The sequence below is a fragment of the Ambystoma mexicanum genome, chromosome 10 (genome assembly GCF_040938575.1).
Source record: "Ambystoma mexicanum isolate Mex_15411 chromosome 10, UKY_AmexF1_1, whole genome shotgun sequence".
NCBI lineage: Eukaryota > Metazoa > Chordata > Amphibia > Caudata > Ambystomatidae > Ambystoma > Ambystoma mexicanum.
Window position 1 is genome coordinate 1564926597 of NC_090932.1, and position 15258 is coordinate 1564941854.

Here is a 15258-nt window from a genome sequence, read left to right on the forward strand (position 1 = left end):
GCAACTGCATTTGATTTTCTCTTTGAAAAATCTGGATTTGTGCAGTGATTCTCTTTTGCCCCAATTCAGGCAAAGTTAAGGTAATGTTGCAATGGATTCTTGACCCTGGAAATACCATATGCGGTTAAAGAGTTACTGCATATGTGGTATTTCAACAAATAAATCCAGAACTCTTAATGACGATCCTAGTGGGATCCTTGGTTACAAAGTTCACGGGGTCAAGAATACCACTGTGTTCCACTAGGAATGAATGCTCTTCTGCATAAAAGTCTGTATGTCAGGTTCCTTTATATAAGGAGACACATTTTCCATTCTGCCACATTGTTTTGCTTTTTGAAAGCGTTCTCGTCTATGTCATGTACTCTTGCCTTCAACCTATTTCATGTGTTTCCACCATGTCCTGGCCAGTGGTAATGTGTGGTGACCTTGTGATTCCTCAACAGGAAGGCGGTGCTCCCAGAAGGCCTCCACACAATGTATGCAGGAGCATTGATGTCGCCCATCCTCCTTCAGAAGCTCCAGCATGGCTATTCCGCTAGAAGGCAAAGTAACAGGTGCGGGAGCATCGTGGCTCATCCATATTTTATGTGTTCTGCAATGTTCTAATCCTGTTCATTGATCACATGACGCGTGGCATGGCATAGGGTTCCCACAGCCAAGATTGAAAGCAAAAAGAGCCACTTAATACAAGATGTGGCCTGGCATGAAAAACAAAATGACACATGATCAATAGTATTGGGAAAGCAATGTAAAATCTGGACACCACGTTAGATATGCGGGCATAAACTAGAAAGGATAAAGTCCTTTCATCAAATTTTGTTTTTAAAAAAAAAAATGTTTTATGCTAAGCTTGTATCATTTTTCAAAGTTAAATTTGTGAGAATAATTGTATTTACTATACCAGGGGTCTGTAACCTTTTGCTCTCCAGATGTTTTGGACTAAACTCCCATCATCCCTAGCAAGCATAGTGAATGGTTAGCGATAATGGGAATTGTAGTCCACAATAGCTGGAGAGCCAATGGTTTCAGACCCCCTGTACTATACAGACCTCTGCCGATATAATGTGAATGTCATTATGATCATGTTACTCATAGCTATGTTTCACTGTGCGGTTTGGTGACTGGTCAAGTATATGGCTGTATTCTGATTGAACTTGTACCGGAAGGAAAATATAATGTAGGGTAAATGTGTGGATTTTCCTTTCTGTTGTGGCGGCGTAAGTGAAGTGATACTGTGTTGTGTGGCTGCGGCCATCTTGGAATGCCGCAATGAACCAGGAGAGATTCCACCCTGCAGCTCTACAAGCAGAAGTGTGGTCCTCCAACCCCATGTCAAGGATCGCTTATCCAGGAATCGCCGCAAAAGCAGGTGTTGGTCTGCAACTCCTGATCAGGGCTTTGCATCCTTAAGAATCAGTCGCTTGTGGTGTGTAACCCTCACGGTTCCGCTGTTTGCCCCCATGTTATTTAATATCTATATGCGACTGCTGGAAAATGATTTGTTCCAATGACTTTGGCTCCCCCACCAATGCCAATGGCAAACAGGTGAACCTCTGCTTTAATTGCGACCTGGATGCCACTGGCATCCTATTCTAATGGTGTAGAGCTGACCATAGGAGGTGGATGAGGCATACTTGGCTAAGAATGCCAGCCAAACTGAAATCCTGGTCGTTGTCAGCCACCCTTTAGTCTAGATTATCTTCAGCGGGCTTGTAAAGAGTAGACGTTCTCTTACTTTTCTCTTAAATCTGTCATTGTTCCCTTAATTTGTTATTCAGAGTACTGATCCAGGAATGGTAGGGAAGGCTACCTTTTGGAATTATTATTTTGTTTTCCTCCCCTGCTGGGGGATTCGAACCTGGGGTCTGTCAGTAGCAATCTAGTGTCACATCGTTTTGCGGCGCTGTAATGGCTTTGTTTATTTCAATAGACTTCTTGGGACATAAAGCGCAGCTCGGCAGCAGTCTGCGAACTGCTGTAGGCGCAGCAGTGTTTACAGGTCATGGATGAGGGGTGTGTGGCTATAGACATGGGCATGTCCCTTATGAGATGCCAAGGGTGGTTGAAGGGAACAGGGGCTGCATAATGCTGAATTCTATGGAGGACAATTACACACTAATGGTGGTCATTTAAATGCATATTCTTTCAATCTGTTTTCTTCAGTCTTGCTAGAACTGTTATGAAACACAGCGGTGTGGGTTGGAGTGGAGGAAAGGCAGGGTCCAGGTATGGGGTTTGAATTGGGAAGCAAGGAGGGAGTGTCAGTGAGTATGGGGGAGTGGAGGGAGCAGAAAAAGGGGCAGAGGGAACATCGTTCCACTACTTTTTTCCTTACACTTCGACCATTGGTTGACGCCCTTTCAGCATTAAATAATATTATGGGAGCGGGTGAGGGGATTTTAGGTAAACTACAGGTGGTTTTATAAAGAGGGCCACTTCTACGACTATTATAAAAACACCTGTAGTTTACATACCGGGTTTGAATCTTTACTCACTATAAAAATAACGTTTTCCAATTCATCCACCCAACACCAAACCCGGTGTTGGTGCTGCCTCAATGCTCTAATAGCCTTCTAGGTGCCAGGAAGCATCATTTTTGCTTGGGGGAAATGACCCTACCCTCAAATTATGGCTCGAGGCAAATAATGACTCTTCCCCCAACTTTGCCCTGGGCCATAACTCTGGGGCGGGTCATAATCCAGGGATAATGACCCTCCTTTGGTCTACAAGGCGATCATATTGACAATTCAGAGGAAAGTGCAGCTTGTGGTTTGACTGTAGAAATGGCCACCATTGGTATAATTATTACATTTGTAACTTATCAATTGTCTTCTCCATTTAATCAGGGGCTGGTGATGAGACTGATCCATTGCTACTCCTCGTCTCTGATTAATGGGATTTCCGCAGTTTGGTGGGATATGTGAACATGCCAATAACTTAAACAGGAGGTTCTCTAGCGCGATTCCCTCCGAAGATATAAGGCAGGCACACTCTCTCATGCTCACTGTAGGCTACATGCCTCTCAACTCACCTGCATTTGGAGGGTGTACCGCTGCCTTTGGCATATTTTCAAGCTTCACTTTCTTCCATAGACTTCAATCGGCGTGTGTGCACTGGGACACTTACCAACATACAACATTGCCTTGGTTCCCATTGACTTCAATGGGATCCCCAATACACATCCGCCAAGCACATCTGTGTTCACCCGCCTTGGAGAGTGACTAGGTTGGGAAGTGTTTAGGATATACTTGCTGCAGCCTGCCTGCAGGCCATGCACTTCCAGATACTTCTCGGTCTCCGCCTAAAACGGGTATGTTTAGGATGTTGCTGCTCTACTAAAGGGTACAATACTGAACACTGGTCTGCACTGCTGTTCCGTCATTGCTCTGCAGTGTAATGGTTTACACTGCTATAAAATGGCCAGCACTGCTGAGCAATAGGTTGCACTACGGTGTATTAATGTGTAGGGCTAGATAAATGATTGCACTGCTCTAGTCCGGCACTACACTCGTGTAGAGTCAATGGAACTACATTGTTATACAGAGTTTGTTTGCTGCACAGTGATATTTGTTCATGTACTGTGTGTGATTGAGTGCAGTGAGGACAAGAGAAAACGGCACCAGTGCTGCAGTTTGCCTGCCACTGCTATGGACACGTGATGCTGCCCTCGACCTCGTGGACTAGAAGATGGGCCAGTGGGAGAGCAGTCCAGAGAATCAGTCGTCTCTGCGATTACCTAACCATCGTACAGTGATGGATGTTGACTGCCTACCACAAAATTAACCCAGCCAAGACTGAATTTGACCTCCTCGGGCCCCACCACTAAAAGTCAACTTGTCCATTTGATGGCTCAATGATATGGCCATACAAAGATTTGATCCGCAAACTGTCAGAGTCAGCAAAGTCCTTAGGCATCCCCATTGACAGCGGCCTCTCCTTCCAGAAACACATAGCTAGGAAGGCCCAAACAGCCTGGCTCCAAATCCTCCACCCTTTGCAAAATCAAACCCTATATCCCAACACAGGACTTCTGGGCCGTAGTGCAGGCCCTTGTTGTCTTGCATATCGATGGGGTGATATGCCCTCCTGACAGAGCTCCCAGACACCCACTTGGCTCTCTTATAAGCAGTCTGTTACGCGGCAGCACATTTTATTACGGGTGCCAGGAAATGTGACCAAATCACCCCTGTCCTATGCAAACTAAATTGGCTTCCTCTCCAGGCCAGGATACTGTTCAAGAATGCATGTATCCTCTACAAAGCAGTGATGAGCAGCACACGAGCACACCTGGCGGCTAAACTCAACATATCTGGTGGCAGACTCCTCACGCAGCATAGTGACCGACCGTCTTGAATCACGATTAGTCCGCAAAGAGAGGACCCACAAACAGTCCTTCTCTTGTCACGCATCCACACTTTGGTACTCAGTCGCAGTATCGGCTCAGAATGCCCAACAATTCTCCAATTTTGCAAATCTTTCGAAAAGTGGCTTTTTCAACAGCACCTGACTGTGGACTAATCAATCCAAATGGACAAACAGACTACAACTCCCAGTACTGCGCTATTGTTAAAACATGGTATCCCGAATGCTTGCTACCCATACCCTGTACAGCTCTCCACTGCTCTCGAGTTAGGGCTGCGCATTAAACAAGGCAATGTATCTCTGTATCTCGAGCAACCGCTATCTATAAAGATGCACAGCACAGTCCAATCTTCCCAGCCAAGGGCATAGAAAATACATTGAAGGGGAAGAAGAGGGATCGAAGAGAGAGGGAGAGAGACAGAGAAAACACATTTTCAAGATGTATGAGGACACTGGAAAGGGAGAAAAGCTTGCAGACATCCAAGGCAAGTGAGGGCCCCAGGGAGAGAAAATCTTGCAGATATCCAAGGTAAGTGAGGGCCCACAGGGAGAGAAAAGCTTGCAGACATCCAAGGCAAGTGAGGGCCCCAGGGAGAGAAAAGCTTGCAGACATCCAAGGCAACTGAGGGCCCACGGGGAAAGAAAATCTTGCAGACATCCAGGGAAAGTGAGGGCCTGCAGGGAGAGAAAAGCTTGCAGATATCCAAGGCAAGTGAGCACCCACAGGGAGAGAAAAGCTTGCAGACATCCAGGGAAAGTGAGGGCCTGCAGGGAGAGAAACGCTTTCAGATATCCAAGGCAAGTGAGTGCCCGCAGGGAGAGAAAAGCTTGCAGACATCCAAGGCAAGTGAGCGCCCGCAGGGAGAGAAAAGCTTGCAGACATCCAGGGCAAGTGAGGGCCTGCAGGGAGAGAAAAGCTTGCAGATATCCAAGGCAAGTGAGTGCCCGCAGGGAGAGAAAAGCTTGCAGACATCCAAGGCAAGTGAGTGCCCACAGGGAGAGAAAAGCTTGCAGACATCCAGGGCAAGTGAGGGCCTGCAGGGAGAGAAAAGCTTGCAGACATCCAGGGCAAGTGAGGGCACCAAGGAGAGAAAAGCTTGCAAACATCCAGGGCAAGTGAGGGCCTGCAGTGAGAGAAAAGCTTGCAGACATCCAAGGCAAGTGAGGGCCCACAGGGAAAGAAAAGCTTGCAGACATCCAGGGAAAGTGAGGGCCTGCAGGGAGAGAAAAGCTTGCAGACATCCAAGGCAAGTGAGGGCCCACAGGGAGAGAAAAGCTTGCAGACATCCAAGGCAAGTGAGGGCCCACAGCGAGAGAAAAGCTTGCAGACATCCAAGGCAAGTGAGGGCCCACAGCGAGAGAAAAGCTTGCAGACATCCAAGGCAAGTGAGGGCCCACAGGGAAAGAAAAACTTGTAGATATCCAAGGCAAGTGAGGGGTGCGGCCACGAGACGAGGCAGCCGCCAAGAAGTGCAGTGCAGTGTCGTGGAAGAATCGAGCAGAGAAAAGAGGTAGCAAGAAGTGTTGCATGCAGGAACGCGATGAGCAAGTTTCCTAGAGCCTATACGTAAAAAAAAAAGCATAACGAACTGCAGGAACTATATAAGCGGCGCTGCCTGCGGGAACTGTATAAGCAGCGCTGCCTGCGGGGACTGTATAAGCAGCGACAAAGTGTAAGTAGAGGTGCTGCCTGCTGGAACTCGGTGTGAAAGCTTCCTAGAGACCAGAGGGAAACGGTGTCACAAGGTGTGTTGAATGCAGGGAGGGAGTTGCAGTGCAACGTCCAAAGAAACATTGAACACGTGAGTGCTAAGAGAAACTTTGAGCACCGAAGCTTTAAGTTCAAGGTCCCATTGAGCAAGTGCCAAGAGAAGACTAAGCAAGTAAATATTCACAGAAAAGATGCACGGCAGGACTTGAAGTCCAGAGTCCGGAAGGGCAGGGTGGTCGAGAAACATTGTAAACCCTGCGTCCCAGAGCATCTGATAACTTAGGAAGAATGACTTCATGAATAAAATCTTTTAACTATTCCTTGACTTACGTCCTTATTCTGTCGTATGTCTCAAGAGCACTCTGTGTTGCTGCATGGTGGTGGGCTGCACTGTTGCACAGTTTTCTGAATTGCTACACAGTAGTCTTTGTTGATGTACAGCGATTTTACATTTCCGATTTTCTTTCTTTGTGGTTGCTATACAGTGTATTTTTTAATTTCTGCACATCTGTCTTTCTAGTTGCACAATGGCCTTCGTTTCTACAAATTATACATGTAGTTTTAATTGCTGTACATTTCGCTGTATAGATGCACCTTGACCACAACGCTTCCGTTTTCTGAGCTGCTTCACAGTTGCCAGTGTTACTGTACAGAGGGTCTGTTCTGCTGCATATTGTGTTTTTGTAATTTCAACACACACCTACTTATAGTGCATAGTGCGTGTTGCAGCACAGTGGTCTGCAATGCTGCAAGCTTGCCTCTAATCATGCACAGTAGCCTATGTTGCTGCACAGTTATCTGTACTGACGCTCAGTTGCCGGCATTAGTACATAGAAACGTGTTGCTCCACAGTGGTTGTTACTGCCATATAGTGGTCTGCATTGTCGTAGAGGGATCTGTACTGCTGCGTAGGGGCTACAGTGGCTTTTACTGCTGCATAGTTGTCTGTATTGTTGCACAGTGGTCCCGGGTTGCTGTGCAGTGGTTGTTTATGTTAAATGTTAAAGGTTTTTGTACCGCGCACCGTCACCAATGGAGTTGGTCTCCAGGCGCTCATGCCACACAGTAATCAGTACTACGGCACAGTGGTCTGTATTGCTGCACAGTGGTGTGCATTCCTGTTCAGCATTTTTTGATGCTGCAACGTGACCCGTGCTGCTGCACAGTGGTCTGTACAGATGTATTTATCTGTCAATATTTGGATTTGTAGCATGCCACACACACACACACACACACACACACATTTCACTTGAGGGTGCATGTAGGTGAGGTGAAAGGAAGGGAGTATACACCGGAAGGGTGGAGTACAGCTAGTCCCGCTTAGAGCTTGAAAGTGGTCAGCTTCCCAGTACTAGGAGGTAGTAAGTTCACTGCGTCCTCAGATGAGATCAGTAAGTATGTACATGCGGGTGACAGCGAGTTTGTCCATTGTTTGGTGGCAGTCTCTTTCTGTGAAGGCCATATTGAAAAGTGCAGTTTTTAAAGCTTTCCTCGGTTTGGGGTGACTTTTCTGGATTGTCAGGGTGAAAAGTAGTTTATTCCAGAGTGCACCCCATATTGACATCGTCTTTCCTTCAAAGCATATCTTTTTGGCAGAGCTAAGTTGTAAGTGCATCGCAGTTTTAAAAAAACTGTATAAGTTTTAAGAAATCTTTCCTGGCTTTTGGGGTAGCTTTTCTGGTGTCTCATTGTCGGGGTACTCTGTTCCAGAGGAGTTTGCCTTATATGGACATGGCTTTTCCTCCTATTGACAGGTCTACGACATTAAATTGTGGATTCCAAAGATCTGGATGGGTTGAGTTTGGGGGGAGGGGTTAATCAAGTTATTCGACCCCTTGGATAGGTACACATAGAACGAACGCTCGTTTGTGCTTGACGGGGAGCCCCGTAAGTGCTGGGGAGATGTGCACTTCTTGTTGTCGTCCTATGATCACCCTCGCTTCTCTGTTTTGGACCAGTTCGGGCTGGTTTCTTACTTTGCTTGGGGGTGAGGGACTCTGTTCAGGATATTTCAGCGCTGCAAGCGTGAGAGGGCTATGGATCTCACCACCATGGCCAAAGCCGAGATGTGATGGGATCTTTTCGATAAAACGTAATTGGAGATGAATATTGCAAGTGAAGGCGTTAACCAGTGGGTTTAATGTTGACCAATATTAGTATAAGATGCAAATATTTCTTACTTTGCTTACCAGTGTTTGAGCATTGTCCGTTCGTTATTGGCCATTTGGATAATAAGTGATTGGAGATTGTGGTGGCTTTACAACAACTGATGTCTAACTGGTTGCAGAGCACCCACTCATGGATGTAGGCTGGCCAAACTGTAATCTGTAACCTGTTTTCTGCTTCATTCTTTTCCCAGTTAGAAAGGTATCTCTGTGTCACTAGTGTAGTTTAAGTGATGATGATAGAAACAAGGCATCTGCAACCATTGGCTCTCCAGATGTTTTGGACTACACCTCCCATCAGCCCACCCCAGCACAGTAAATCCCTGAATGAGGGATGCTCGGCCCTTCACAGAGCCATTAAACAGCCTGGGTGATGGGGGTGGGGGGCGGGGGGGGGGGGTTGGCTTGCCTCAAGAGAGGGAGCTCGGGTCTGATGTAGAGCTTTCTTTCCTATTTTGAGTTCCTTCATCTAGAATCAGGTCAACTAGCTGACGGTACCATTTGCACGATCATCGCATGTAGAAGGTAACCTGGGTGAATGTTATATTGCATGGTGTCCCTAATACCGAAAATGTGATGGTTTTAAGATTTTGAATTAATGATTACCACTTGCATTGATCTGGAGAACCTGCCATACCATTATTTGTATACACCTGCACCATTACAGAAGGTGACCAGACATTTGCAAATTGAGATCTCTTTTGATTCAAGGTGGCATCAGACAGAGAAGATGAGTACAAAGGTCGGGTTCAAGCATGGGTGTCTGTGATGGGTGTCCAGACATTTGGTCGACCTAAAACTGGTCGAATGACATTTGGTCGACGCAATTTGGTCGAAAACCAAATGGTCGAATTTTTTTTTTAATTATATATTTATTTTTTGGGTTTTCGTTTTTTACAAAAATGGGTTTTTAGAAAAAAAAGTGAAAATAAAAAAAAAAAAAAATTCCACCATTTGGTTTTCGACCAAATTGGTTCGACCATTTGTCTGGTCGACCAATTTTTTTCGATCAAATGTCTGGTAACCTCTGTGATGCTACTCGTTAACCTACACACTAACACTACTCCAGTTCTGCAAGCCACCTGGGCATTTGTCCCTCAGGTGGATGTGCCATACTGATGTATGTAATGACTCTGCCTTTTTTAACCAAGGTGGGAAACTCGCTGCAGAAATGGTTAGCCAGAGTAGACTGGTATTGCTTTGACAACAATATTCAATTGCAGTAAATCGAAGATCAATGGCCTGAGCCCCACAGCCATAAAAGCACAGCTAATCCATCAAGTTGCCTTTAGGAAAGTTGAACAACTTTTCATATCTCTGTGTACCTGAAACTGGGTCAGCACATTGGACGAGCCGCGCTTATCGAAGGACCATCGGTGAGGGGGATCCTGCAATTCACAACATTGTATGGCTCACAAAGTACCACACATCTGCAGAAAATTCTTCGGGCGACATAGAAAGCTGGATGGGGTGGAAGTATGGGGTCTTCTGACCGACAAGCAACCATTGAATGAGAACCAATGCTGCTTCGTCTTCCAGGACGTGGCACTCTGGGCCAGAGGAGACCTAATTGGGGAGGGGCCACCAAATGGCCTGACTCTTGGGTCTGCCCATGTAGGTCCACCGTGCAATGTCATCACCTCACACCGGGTCGTGGTACCTGTGGAGCTGCAGGCAGCTTGCAGTTGAGGTCTTTCTGATGGATGTATGTATCGACGAAATTGGCCACCACCTTTGCAGGTTGAAGCAGGAACAATATTCATATTGGGTCTTTCTCCCCATTAATTGGACCCCCTAACAATATGATAGGTTATTTATAACATGCTTAATACCCAGAAGTTTCTAAGCGCGGACCCAGGAATCGAACCTGTGGTGCGGCGTGTCTGCCCCATAGCTATGCTCCCGACACAACGTGAATAATGATGCGCTGGTGGTGGCATTTTTTAAACTCAAGCTACATTGTTGTGTCTTTCTTTGCCTAGGAATCTAATTATTCCGGTGGCCACATTTCTGTGTGCGCGTGTGCTATTATGTGTGGATGGCCTCAGAGGATGGCCCGCAGCCTGGCCCGAGGCCTCCCGGAGTCCCCCCCCCAAAAGGGAAAGCTTTATCTGACTCTGGCTGTATGGCCATTACCATGCAAGCCAGCAGGTCTTGCTTATTCTACGCCGCCAAGATGTGGCTGAACGTGGGACAGAATTTATCAAAACCGAAGGGCCCCACCACCTGAGAGAAGAAATTAGGAAAGAATCCAGGTGTATAGGTGTCCCCCGAGAATCTTTTCTTTGCATTAAGGGAGGGGTGGATAATCCATCTGACAAAAACCCTCCAAAATAAATGTCTGCAGCTGAGACACTAGACCCCGGCTCGTGACTGGAATCTTCCAGGGAAGAGCCGACGCCAGCAGTTCATAGCCAGCCGCTGTCATCAGACAAGATGGCGCCTCTTTGTGCTGGCGCATATGTTATTATCTAATATCTTAAAAGGCTTTTATATTGTGCCAAATCGTCACTGTAGTAGCATCAGTGCACCTAGGCTTGTCTGTGGAGTGGCGCGCTGTGCCAACTGGTACAAGAGGATGATTTGATGCTAATGCAGAGGGTGGTACTGCTGCCAATGAGTACAGAGGGCAGCCGCCACGTTTCCTGAGGACCACATGGTCCTAATGGATGAGATAATTCACAGAAATGTTTTTAATGTTGCGATTTAAATGTTTTCTTATTTTATCTGACCTCCACCCCTGCTTTGACTCGCCACAAGTAGGAAGCAAAGTGGAACTCCTGGGATAGCTCCTTTCTAACATCTGGGCAGAATTATTTTGTGTTTATTTGTAAATTTACAGTAACATGTCATGGTGTAGCAATGGTGATTTTAAAACGCATTTCTTTTTCCTTCTCCATGACTTCCTTCACTCCCGATTTTAGTAGATTTGCACCAGGGAAAGACAGATTGACCAATCACAATCTGACTTTTCCCGGGTGCTATTGTTTGTGTATTCACTACCAGCGCAGAAGTTAATTCGCCATTAACGTATAAAAGCCACTAGGTCCCTTTATGCATGGCAGTGGGCACTTTTGTAGCAGGTTTTCCATGGCCGACGTCATCCGAAAAGGGACCTTGTCCCTTTTCCATTTTAATGGCAGTGACCATTTTTTTCTCTTACGGGGAGTTGGGCTTGTGCTGAGCTCATCTCCAGTCGGACAAAAAAAAAAAAACAACTATCCGCACCCCAGGGAAATCTCAGGCTGTGAATGGGTTTCACGCCCCGGCAGGGGGGGCGGACATGGCGTTTAACGGCCCGCAGCCTAGCTGAGGCCCTCGCTTCACTCAGGCCTACCAAAGCTCCAGCTGGCGGGCCGTTAAATGCTATGTCTGCCACAATTCCGTGGTGTGAAAGCTACATTTGTAGCTAATGTTTTTATTACTTTGTACGCGAAGGCCATATAGGGTAAATGCGAATACACAAACAAGAAAATTAGTCTCAATCCTACTACCAAAGAGAGAGTCCACCCTAGACTGCTAGGCCATGCCCCTTCTGCATGGGAAAACAACCAAACATAGAAATGTTTCTGCCTTGTTGGGTTTCATCAGTGCTGTGCACCTTACTTGGTTCCTGTGAACAAGAGAGCCATGTCCGCGCATGCCCTCCCTCGCCTGGGTAGACAAACTACAATGAGGTCCAGTAAGATTAAGGTGTTAGGTCAGGGGTGGGCAAACTGTGTCTCTCCAGATGTTTTGCACTATGAATCCCATGATCCCTCGCCATTGAACATTCTGGCTAGAGCTGATGGGAGTTGTAGTCTGAAGGTTGCAGACCACTGCGTTAGGTAAACCACAACAATCTGTGCATTAGCAACATGTTTATCCAAAATAAAGGGACAGAGGGAACAGATTGAACACTAGGCCAGGAACGTGAAAGAAGTAAACATGTATGCAAAGAGGGGTTGAAGAATCTAGAAAATGGGAGGGAGGAATTGACATAGATTCTCAAGTAGAGACATGACTATAGATTCCCCAGATTATCTGATGATGCAGCCATGTGTGGTGTAAACATGGCAGTAATGTGCAGCATGGAGTCAATAGGTGATCAAACAATAACCTTTGTGGATTGACTTGGTGCAATGGGAGGGGAGAGGAATAGTTGGGGTATTATATTGCATATCAGTCCGTGGCTGGAGAAATGGATTTGAGGCAAAATCATTGGGGAAATTGGTGTGGATCCCCAAATCATTGTGTGATTGATTCTGAGGTTTGAGCTGGTTGATCGAGCTGCAAGCAGAGGAAAGTGTAGATACTGGGTCACCTCTCAGTTTGGGAGTGGTGATGGTGATAATCCAAGGAAGTCAGAGAAAGATTGCAAAAATGATGGGGTGAAGGCGAGAATCACCCCATGTGATGTACTGTCCGGCGACGAGGCATTCTGCATGTAAAGTGTTCACGTCACAGTGATTTGTTGTCCTGTACAATTCTCTTTCGTGATGTACAGTACAGTCGACCGTGATCTGCATTGCCTCACATTGTACTACGCCGCTGCACCCTAGTCTGTACTGTTGCCCTGGGCTCTGCATTGTGGTGCAATTGTCCACACCCCTATGCAGTGGTCTATATTGCTCCACAGGGGCTTTTATTGATGCACTGTGGCACAGTGGTCTGCCTTGCTGTGCCCTGGAGTCCTGGACAGGGTTTCTATTGTGGCTTCATACTCTGTATTGCGTATCTATAGTGGCTTGTACTGTGGCACTCTGTTTTTATGCTGCACATTGTTGCATAATGGTCTGTACTTCTCCAGTGTAATGTATTGCTGTCTGGTGCTTTTGGTTTTGCTCAGTGACTTGTATAGTGGCGCTGTCATCTGTACATCTGCACAGTGGTTTGTAGCGCTGCATTGTGAATTGTATTGCTGCACAGTTATCTAGGCTCATGTTAAGCTGCCTGTTTTGAAGTAAAGGCTGCACTGCTGCAGCTGGGTCTGTACTATTGCCAGGGATCGAAATAAAGATTGCATAAGCAGGAGCTAAAAGCAGCTATTGGGTATCCAGCATTAACCAGTGACCGGCAGCTACCACTGGGGAACGAGGAGCTAGTACATAGCGTTCTGCAAATCTTAACTTGCACATAAAATGCAATGCTTTAAATGCGGTATAGATGTGTCCTAATGTTTATCTACGTATTGTCCCACATGTACAGAGTTAAATTCACATAGGTGTCTTTGTTCTGCACCAGTTGGTCTAGGAGCCAAAAGTAGCTCCTGGTAGCTGTTGTATCAAGCTAACCAGGCTCTTCTAGGCAATCAGCAGGAGCTAAATGGCTCCTAGCTCCCCTCAATTTTGAACCTTGCTATTACGTAGTGATCTGTCCACAATGCTGCACAGCCAAACTGTGGCCAACACTGCAGTACAGACTTCACATTTCCCTATATAGCTGCACAGCGGTCTCTACTGCAGCAGAAAAGTTTTTGTTGTTGAACAGTGCTCTGTTTCTCCCTGGTAATTTGTATTGCTGGACAGTGGTCTGCACTGATGCACAGCAGTCTTTTTTTATTATTGCATAGCATTTTATTGCTTCCCAGTGCTGTGTCTTCCTGTACTTTTTAAAGAATTCCTGCACATTGGTCTGTGCTGTGACACAGTGGTCTGCTGTTGTACAGTGGTTGGATTGCTGCACAGTGACTTCTATAGCTGCACAGATGTTTGCATTTACAGTAGACTATGTGGAAAACCACCATACATAAGTTGTTTTTATTGCTCCCCGTTCACACAGGTTATTGCACAGTGAACCAGATGTCTGTAGCAAGGTCTGCATTATTCACAGGGGGCATCATGTCAAGTTGCAAGCTACTAGCCAGCCATACAAAGTCACTTGCCACCTTAATTATATACATAGACCCCCATTTCTTATTCACCAAGAGTAAGAAATGGCTAGTCAAATGTTGCGCCCCGATTATTGTACTATGGTTAATTTTGCTATGCATTGTGTATTGAGGTCTGCATTGTTATGCAGTGGTCTACTTTAGCCTGGGCAAGGGTGCCACATTTGTATTTACTGTGGGGTGAGCGGTGGCAGAACCTTAAGGTGCAAGCAAGGTACACTGGGACATATACAATTCCCAGGCACCAATTAAAAAAGTGTCCCATACTCGCAAAGCACTTTTCATTACTCCTTGCCACACACTATCCAAGTACTACCTCTAGGGGCAGTTTCTGTATAGCAAGCAGTGCTTTTAATACATATTTAGTAAATCAAATTGGTCGAGAGGACAACCTGCACAGTGCTTGAAGTGGCCAGCAATGTCCCAAAAAGTGGTCCTTGAAATGTGCTGCACACATGCTAGATGGGCTGGCCCATTGGGCATCGCCCTTTTGCCCTAGATGCCAGTCTGAGCCTGCTTGTAAGCAGCCTTTGACCCAGGTGATGTCATGGGAAGTGACATCACAGGAAGTTACATCACAGACCTGTGGGCGATACATTAGATATGCTTAAAAAAAAGACAGCCTGCTTTCCAACAAAGCTAAAACGATATTGTTAGAAGGTTTTACATTAATCCTAATCACTAGCCTTGCTCTGTGCAACATTACATACCACATATTGGTGGCAACCCTAAACCTGGTTCGTTACTGGCTTGTCCCCCTCTGTAATCGGACAGGCTAAAATATGATGGTAAGGCAGGCAGCCCAGAGCAATTAGAGAGGTCAGAATTAATTCAAAGCCTTCCATCTATCACTTTTGTATTGCAAAATGTCTCTCAAATGAAAGAAGTTTCCCCATACAAAACCCAGTTAGATAGGATTGCATTACTTTTTCATTTTACTCTGCTTTCCCCTTATTTTCACCTAGCCTCAAGAAGGCCAACCCACATAATCGAGTATAATTTGTAAGGTACGTCATTTGGTTGATGTACTTCCTGCTGTGTGGAAGCGGCAGGCTACTCCTGGTTTGTAGTCTGGCTGTGCCGGCAAATAGGCTGATCCAATGAGTAACATTGAGTTGCCTCGTGCCCTCCTGTCTGGGAAGGGATGGGCA

General features: G+C 46.2%; 1 protein-coding gene across 1 annotated transcript in view; it reads right to left on the reverse strand.

Annotated features, from left to right (window-relative positions):
- Window positions 1-15258, reverse strand: part of LRRC75B (leucine rich repeat containing 75B) — a 270255-nt gene that overhangs the window by 230324 nt on the left and 24673 nt on the right. The gene's annotated exons all lie outside the window — the stretch shown is intronic.